This window comes from Penaeus monodon, chromosome 7 (genome assembly GCF_015228065.2).
Source record: "Penaeus monodon isolate SGIC_2016 chromosome 7, NSTDA_Pmon_1, whole genome shotgun sequence".
Lineage (NCBI taxonomy): Eukaryota > Metazoa > Arthropoda > Malacostraca > Decapoda > Penaeidae > Penaeus > Penaeus monodon.
This window is the reverse complement of record NC_051392.1, coordinates 2,111,644-2,121,643: the sequence shown is the minus strand read 5'-3', so window position 1 is coordinate 2,121,643 and position 10,000 is coordinate 2,111,644.

The following is a 10,000-nucleotide window of genomic DNA, read 5'->3' as shown; positions in this document are numbered from 1 at the left end:
TCGTTAAGTTCACACCAGAAGTCCTTTCCTTTATGACTCTCTGCTAATGTACGTTGAGGATTAGACCGACAATGTGCGTGTCTCAGAAACCATTGGCTGGCTGCCTTTAAGAAGAAGTTTTGTCCGGCGCTGAAGACGCTTTTGATGAGCTTTTAAAACAAGAGGGATGTCGGTGATAAAAAAATATATATGTATATATAGGAGAAGAAAGAAAGGAGATGGGGGTAATTTCTGAAATACAAAAGGAAGGGGATGGAGAATGAGGGAGAGCGGAGGAGGAAGAGGAGCAGGAAGAGAAGAAGGGAGGAGGAGGAGGTGGAGGAGGTGGCGGAGGGGAGGAGGAGGAGGAGGAGGAGGAGAGGGGGAGAAGGAGGAGGTGGAGGAGAGAGGAGGAGGGGAGGAGGAGGAGGAGAGGAGGAAATGGGGAGAAGGAGGAGGAGGAGGAGGAAGAGGAGGAGGAGGAGGAGGAGGAGGAGGAGGTGGAGGAGGAGGAGGAGGAGGAGGAGGAGGAGGAGGAGGAGGTGGTGGTGATGGTGGTGGTGGTGGAAGCGGAGGGAGGAAGAAGAAGAAGAAGAACAAAAAAGAAAAGGAAGAAGAAGAAGAAGAGATGAACAAGAACAAGAAGGGAGGAGAAGGAAGAGGAAGAAGAGGAGTACCAGAAGAAGAAGAAGAAAGAGAAAGAGACGGAGGAGGAAGAGAAAGCATATGAAGGAAAATATGTTGCTCAAGTGTGTTGTTCGGAATATGTTGGCTTTACTGTGCGCTCCATGAGGGACGGTGCTTGCATGTTGAGGTATGAGCACGGGGAAATTTCGCATGCAGGAATGTCCGCAATTTTGGGAAACATTAAAGAGGAAAATAAAAGAACGAAAGAATGTTAAATGTTTCTGGGGGAATAAAGGTGAAATGGAAAGAGAGAGAGAGAGAGAGAGAGAGAGAGAGGAGAGAGAGAGGAGAGAGAGGAGAATCACGAGGAGAGAGGAGGAGGCGAAGAGAGAGAAGATATATACACGAGAGAGAGAGGAGAGGGGGGAGAGAGAGAGAGAAGAGAGAGAGAGAAAGGGAGGGAGGAGAGAGAGAGAGAGAGGAGAGAGAGAAGAGAGAAGAGAGAGAGAGAGAAGAGAGAGAGAGGAGAGAGAGAGAGAGAGAGAGAGAGAGAGAGAGAGAGAGAGAGAGAGAGAGAGAGAAAGATACACGAAAGAAAGAAAGCAAAAACTAACAAACAAACTGAGATAATCAGAAAACTTCACACACAAAAAAACGAACAAGCAAACATTAATCCCAGAAATACAAACAAACACACACAAAAAAAAACACACACACACAAAACCATCGAATAGACAGTCCATTAGCAACAAAAACAAGCAAATATCCCACTAATGGCCATTGCAGTTTGGTTAATCGAACAATTAATTAAATCTGGTTAATCCCCATACTGTTTCTAATCCTTTCCCTCGCTCTAATCGCCTGGGGATTTATGGGGAAATTAATCCGACTCATTAAGATGCGGTGGTTCCGGTTAATCGCCGTTTTCATTGGTAATTAGTCATGACAAGGAGTGTTGAATCATGGTGACAGTAATTAAGATTTATAATAGTCGTTATGCAATAATTGTAGATTGAATATTCATGGTTCATTATGATGGTTGGAATATAATGATTATGATAATGATAGGTATTACTGTTATCATCATTATGATAATGATAACAAGACAGATGATGATTATTATAATATTGTTAATAAAGGTGAAGACGATGATGATGAAAATAATAATGACAATTATTTTTTAACGGTAGGTTCATGTCTGAGCCGCCGTGGTCACAGCATGATACTTAATTGTAGTTTTCATGTTGTGATGCTCTTGGAGTGAGTACGTGGTAGGGTCACGATTGCCGTCGTGACAGTCTTGAGTCCGACGCTCTAACCACTCGGCCACCGCGGCCCCAGTAATGACAATACTAATGATAATAATGATAAGGAAATAATGATGATAATGGTAATGATAATGATAATAAAACTAATGATGATAATGATGATGATGACAATAAACAATCAATAATAATAATGATGGTGACAATGATAAAAAAATAACAATAATGAAAATAACAATGATAACGATAATGTGAATTATAATAACAATAATGATAATGATGATAACAATGATAATGGTAATCATAATAATGATGATAACACTAATGATAATAATGATAATAATAATGAAAATAATGATAATAATAATGAAAATAATAATGATAATAATAATAATAATAATAATAATAATAATAGCAACAACAACAACAACAACAGCAATGATAAGAATAATAACAATGATAATGTATAAAAAAGATGGTATTAGTAACAAGACAGCTCTCTCAATGTATACATATGTCTATCTATCTATCTATTCGTCTATCTGTCTGTCTGCCTACCCCCCCCCCCTCTCTATCTCTCTCTCTCTCTCTCTCTCTCTCTCTCTCTCTCTCTCTCTCTCTCTCTCTCTCTCCCTCTCTCTCTCTCTCTCTCTCTCTCTCTCTCTCTCTCCTTTCCATATCTTTCTCTTCTTGTTATCATTTTATCTCTCTTTCTCTCCTTTCTATCTCTGTCTCTCTTTTCTATCTCTTTTTCTCTTGTCTCTCTTTCTTTCTTTCTCTCTTTTCTTTCTCTTTATCTCCTTGCTATCCGTTTCTCTCTTTTCTCTCTCTCTCTCCTTCTTCATATATTTCTCTCTCTCTATTTATATGTCTATTTATTTATCTATCTATTTAAATATTTATCTATCTATTGGTCTTTCCGCCATCTGCCAATGTTTTCTTTTTCTCACTATTTTCTCTTTCTCTTTCTTATTTTTCTTCTCCCTCTCCCTATCTCCCTCTTTCTCTGTGTCTCCCTTTCTCTCTCCCTATCTATTTCTGCTCCTTTCCCTCTCCCTCTCTCTTTCTTTCTCTCCTTCTCCCTCCCCCTCCCTCTCTTTCTCCCTCTCTCCCTCTCTCCCTCTCCCCCTCTCTCTCTCTTTCTCTCTCTTTCCCTCTCCCTATCTCATCCTCTTTCTTTCTCTCCTTCTCCTTTTCCCTCTCCCTTTCTCTCTTGCTATAAATCCTTTTCGCCAAACCGCAAGTGAGACTCGAAAACCCGTTGTTTACCCCCCCCCCCCCAAAAAAAAAGACACGAAAAAACAAAAAAACAAAAAAAAAAGGGGGGGGAAACAAGAAACAAAAGGAAAACTTTTTAAAAAATGAAAAGAAAGACAAGAAAAAATAAAAAACGATAAAAGGAAACGAAAATAAACGAAAATAAAGGGAGAGAAAAAAAAAAGTACGAGAAAAAACAAAAAACGGGAAAATCAACAACAGAAAAAACGCAACGAAGATAAAAAGAAAAAAAAAAAAAAAAAGAAAGATAAAATCGACGCGTATCTATAAGGGCTTCGAACTCTCCCCGACGGCCAGGCTCAGCGAAGCTCCACTAAGCTGTTTCGAATCCTCTCGAAATGCGTCATCTTTCAGCTCGATCGCTCAGTCCTTTTTTTCTCTCTCTCTCTGTCTTTTTCTGTGTGGTTGTGTGTCTGTGTGTCTGTTTCTTGCTTGCTTGTTTTGTTTATTTCTCTCGCTTTCTTTCTGTCTTACCTTTCTCTCTCTCTCTCTCTCTCTCTCTCTCTCTCCCTCTCTCTCTCTCTCTCTCTCTCTCTCTCTCTCTCTATCTATCTATCTATCTATCTCTCTCTCACTCTATTTATCTCTCTCTCTCTTTATCTATCTATCTATCTATCTATCTCTATCTCTATCTCTAGCTATCTATGTATCTATCTATCCAGCTATATATCTATCTATCTATCTATCTATCTCTGTCTCTCTGTGAGTTATCCACATTTTGTTGGACATTAGCCATGTTTATTTTTGTTTCTTTGCGCGCGCGTGTGGGAGAGACAGAGAGAGAGAGAGAGAGAGAGAGAGAGAGAGAGAGAGGAGAGAGAGAGAGAGAAAGAGGAGAGAGAGAGAGAGAGAGAGAGAGAGAGAGAGAGAGAGAGAGAGAGAGGGAGAGAGAGAATGTGAGTATGCATATTCATTTAAAAATGTATGTGTATATACAGTTCACAACGCGTCCTGCGAGACACTGTTATGCACCTTTTGTACTTTTGAAAAAAATTGTTTGTCGTCGTAATAAATTTATCAAATCAAAATCTCTCTCTCTCTCTCTCTCTCTCTCTCTCTCTCTCTCTCTCTCTCTCTCTCTCCTCTCTCCTCTCCCTCTCCTCTCTCTCTCTCTCTCTCTCTCTCTCTCTCTCTCTCTCTCTCTCTCTTTCGCCTCCGAATGCCGATTCTGGTCGCCTTCCGCATAGTTTTTTTTTTTGTATGTGTGTGTTCGTCTCTCTCTCTTTCTCTCTCTCTTCTCTCTCTCTTCTCTTCTCTCTCTCTTCTCTCTCCTCTCTCTCTCTCTCTCTCTCTCCACTCTCCACCCCCCCTCTCTTTGTGTATGTTTTTTTACTTTTTTTGAGGGTGGGGGGAGGGTAGTGGTTTTGTTTCCTGTTAGGAAGGATGAAGAGAGATTTGAGGCAACGGGAGTTTTGGAATACTATTTCCTTCTTGAGAGTGATATACATATATATATATATGTACACACACACACACACACACACACACACACACACACACACACACACACACACACACACACACACATATATATATATATATATAATATATATATATATATATATATATACATATATGCATATGTATGTATATATAAACACACAAGTGGCTGTGAGTGTGCTGTGTGTGTGTATACATAAATATATACACAATGATAAATATATATATATATACATATAAGTGATTATTCTATATATAGTATATAATATATATAATATATACATATTATATATATATATATATATATATATATATATATATATATATATATATATATATATATATATATATATATACGTGTAGTGTGTGTTGTGTGTGTGTGTGTGTGTGTGTGTGTGTGTGTGTGTGTGTGTGTGTGTGTGTGTGTGATTTGAGCGATACTTGATAAAAACAAGAGATCTCTCATTTTCAAAATACAGATTGAGGGCTTATCTGCACCCCTTCATGATACTACTCGTGACGCGGCCAGACATGTGGAAAGCCATGATTACTGGGCTTCATGATGAGTTACGTCTCCTCATGTTTGCATCAAAAGTTGCCTTCGTTGTAATATTAGTCGTAACGAGATAAACGTTTGCTTTGCTGAATCAGTGTTGTATCAAAATCTACTGTTTGATTCCTACTCTGCTTTGAAATACCTGTTGTTGTGTTGATGTGCAGTCATATGAGCATTATTAGACATTATTGTATGCTGAATTTGTTATAACTGACTTACAGTTTATTAAAGTCCTATCGTTACTTTACTGCAGTGTATTCTAGATTTGTTTTTTTTCTTACAATGCATACAGCATTAGATAATAACAAACTGGCAACTTTTTTTTTCTTTATTTCTTTCTTTATTTCCTTCTTTCTTTTTATTCTCATTACCTGACACTTTTAATTTACACACGTTCTGTATTTGAAAAAAAAAAAATCTGTATAAAATACTGTTTTTTCTTCTTTTTGATCTGCGCCACTGAGATATTATCAATATTAAATAAATATTATTTCGAGAAACTTCGCAAATTGCAGTTCCCGCTGTTGAGTTGCCAGTATTCCTTTGTGAAATTGGACTGTTATGTTTTTGCTGTATCAGTGTCAATGCATACTCATTACCTGGTCTGAAACTGCTGATCAAATACCTTTTCTGTGTCCTCATACTTACGTGTCCCTTTCAGCAGGATGTTTTGGTAGAGGATGCTTTATAATAACTTGGAAATATCCTTTATGATCTCAATATTCTATTCTCGAAGGCGTGTGTGTGTGTGTGTGTGTGTGTGTGTTGTGTGTGTGTGTGTGTGTGTGTGTGTGTGTGTGTGTGTGTGTGTGTGTGTGTGTGTGTGTCTGTTTCTTGCACATCTTTAAGTATATAAATCGGCATTCAGAAAAAGAGATAGAAAAAAATTATATATATATATATATATATATATATATATATATATATATATATATTATATATATACATATATATATATATATAAATTATAAGTATATAATATATATATATATATATATATATATATATATATATATATATTATATATATATCCTAAGGAATAATAAACAACAGACTCATACCAGAATCACAATCACGTCACTAAAAACAAAAACAAAAAAAACACACAACACACGCGCAATAAATCTCGCGTATATAAACCCCACTTTCCAAAGGGATCCATGTGACATGAACTCGACGCCACTCCTTCCGAACCTTTATAGAAAATGAAGAGACGACTGAACTTCATAAAGGATTCCATCGCTCTCCCTGCTTTAAAAAGGGAGTTGGAACCAGTAGGGAATCCTTCTCTGCAAACTTTTTTAGAATTGCCATTGTGTTTACTGTTCATTTCGTTGGGTCTGGTGCAGCTTTACACCGAAACTTCACGCGTTTCGGCATATTGAATTTAAAAGTTGTTTATGTGAGGAGGAGAGAAAGTGTTTATGATTTGAGTGTGTGTTTGGGATGAAGAAGTTTTCGTCTATTTTATATTATTTATTATTATTATTGCTTCTTTTTTTTTGAGATGGAGAAAGGGAGAAAGAGGTGGATGGATAGATAAAGAGAGTGAGGAGAACGAGGAAGAGGGAAACAGGCTATTTAGAAACGGAAAGAGAGATGAGTGTGTGTGAATGAGCAAATACGAAATGAGGAATGGAGAGAGAGAGAGAGAAGAAGAAGGGAACAACAGAAAAAGAGAAAGAGTGTGTGAGAGGGAGAGAGAGAGAAAGAGAGACAGAAAGAAAGAGAGAGAGAAGGAAAGACAGAGATAGAGAGAGGGAGAGAAACAAAAATGAATAAATACAAAGCAAACCAGACAGACAGAGAAACAGACACACAGAGAGAAAAAGAGAAAGATTGCGAAGGAAAGCAACAGAAATAAAGAGAAATAGACAGAAAAATCACGGTCATCCATATTTAATCATTGCAATTAAAGTGACATAATGACCACTGTATATCTCGGTCCACTCGTTAGAAATAATGACAAGGTAGGTTAATTATCAACCTGTGCATATAGATCGTAATGCTAAAAATATGTGTCATTATTTCATTTAATTTGTGATACCAACATGGTTAATTTAATATCCTTTAAGCTTATTTAGTCATTTCCATCGATAGCAAATGCAAACAGGTAATTGCAATCTAATTTCTGTAGTAAAGATAATAACTGTAATGGTAATAATAGTAGTAATAATAATGATAACAATAATGATAATGATGAAAATTATAATAATAACGAAAATGATGATGATGATGTGATGATAATGATGATGATAATAATGATTATATTGAAATAATAATAATGATATTGATAATGAGGATGATGACAATGATAGTGATTATGCTTATTATAATAGTGATAATAATAATGATGAAAATTATAATTTTTCAACACTATTTTGCCTCAGTTTAAGAAGAATGATTCAACAAAAAAGAAAAATATGTAGTGCTGAAGATATACGCATGTATGTTAAAGGTAAGGAAGCCCTTTGTGGTTTAAGTTATTCTGCATTTCATATTGATAATGCAACTTGTATCTCATCCAAATTAATGCTGCATTGCCATTGCATAATCAATATCTCTGTCACAGAACGATTTATTGTTAAGATTAAAGAATTAAGATTATTGGATATCTAATGAATTATGATCAGACATAAAAAAAAAGAAAAAAAATGAAATAAAAATAAACAAAATACATTACGAAGTTTTAATGGATTGAATATGTCATGATTACAAACGAACATGTCAATCATAGTTATATATATATATCTTTGAGATTAAGAATGGATTGAAGACGTAATTATGTAATCGATTTCCTTTACATGTTTGTTGTACTTTTTTATTATAATTATTGTTGTTTTTTTGTTATTATTATTATTATTATTATTATTATTATTATTGTTGTTGTTACGTTATTATTATTATTATTATTATTATTATTATTATCATTATCATTATTATTATTATTTTTATTAGTATTATTTTCATTATCATTATTATTACATACTGTGTATTATTATCTTGTTTTGTATAACCAGTTGAAGAAAGAAATATTAATTTTCGAACTTATTACTATATGCAAAGGAGGGAAGATCATTTCAGTCAAGAACACATGTTTTGTATGAACTAAGCACCAACACGTAACTAATACTATCATCATTCAGCATTTGTTTACGCATAGGAATACGTTTTCGAATTCGTGATGTAAGCAAAGTGTGGAAAGTACCTTTTTTTTATATCCCCCCCCCCCCTCCCAACTTTTTTATATACCTTGGGTCTAACGAAATTTAAGGATAATAGATATTAACTCATATAATGCGAGTCTAACGAATTCTGAATCTATTATATCTAACTTATTCTAAGTCTAACGTAAATTCCAGTCATCTCTTTTCTCATTCAGTTAATTCTCAACCATATATCTCTCCCGTAACAATCACTATATATATATATATATATATATATATATATATATATAATAAAATAGAGAGAGAGAGAGAGAGAGAGAGAGAGAGAGAGAGAGAGAGAGAGAGAGAGAGAGAGAAGAGAGAGAAAGAGAAGAGCAGAGAAGAGAAGAGAAGAGAGAGAGAGACAGAGAGAGAGAGACTACATCTAACATCAGCATCACCGGGAGATGAGTGTGTCCTCCGTCAGCCTCCCCCAGTATTGCCCAGGCTTTACTGAGGCTTTGCAGGAACTTGGGCCTGTGACTAATTATGTCTCCGTAGCCTTAGCTTGTCAGACGCTAATGCTTTGCTTTACTGCCCATTCGTTTCGTTGTCATATTATGGTGTTGGAGGAATGCATTAATGATGCGCGTGGGAGTGGCAAGCGCGTGTGTGTGTGTGTGTTTGTGTGTGTTTGCGTGTGTGTGTGTGTGTGTGTGTGTGTGTGTGTGTGTGTGTGTGTGTATGTGTATGTGTATGTGTATGTGTATGTGTATGTGTGTGTGTGCAGACATACATATATACATAACTAAACATACACATACACATTATTATAATAATGTGTATGTGCATGTGTATGTGTGTGTGTGTGTGTGTATGCCTGTGTGTGTGTGTGTGTGTGTGCAGACATACATGCAGACATACATACATCCATAACCAAACACACACACACACCTCACAACCCAATGCAAATCCTCCTTTTAAAGGAAGTGACGACCAGCCAGTCTTAGAACGACGCTCTGCCTCTCCCTTTTGCACAGCAGCGCTTAACAGCTTCACCTAACAGCTTCACCTAACAGCTTCACCTAACAGCTTCACCTAACAGCTTCACCTAACAGCTTCACCTAACAGCTTCACCTAACAGCTTCACCTAACAGCTTCACCTAACAGCTTCACCTAACAGCTTCACCTAACAACTTCACCTAACAGCTTCACCTAACAGCTTCACCTAACAGCTTCACCTAACAACTTCACCTAACAGCTTCACCTAACAGCTTCACCTAACAGCTTCACCTAACAGCTTCACCTAACAGCTTCACCTAACAGCTTCACCTAACAGCTTCACCTAACAACTTCACCTAACAGCTTCACCTAACAGCTTCACCTAGCAGCTTCACCTAGCAGCTTCACCTAACAGCTTCACCTAGCAGCTTCACCTAACAGCTTCACCTAACAGCTTCACCTAACAGCTTCACCTAACAGCTTCACCTAACAGCTTCACCTAACAGCTTCACCTAGCAGCTTCACCTAACAGCTTCACCTAACAGCTTCACGTAACAGCTTCACCTAACAGCTTCACCTAGCAGCTTCACCTAACAGCTTCACCTAACAGCTTCACCTAACAGCTTCACCTAACAGCTTCACCTAACAGCTTCACCTAACAGCTTCACCTAAAAGCTTCACCTAACAGCTTCACCTAACAGCTTCAC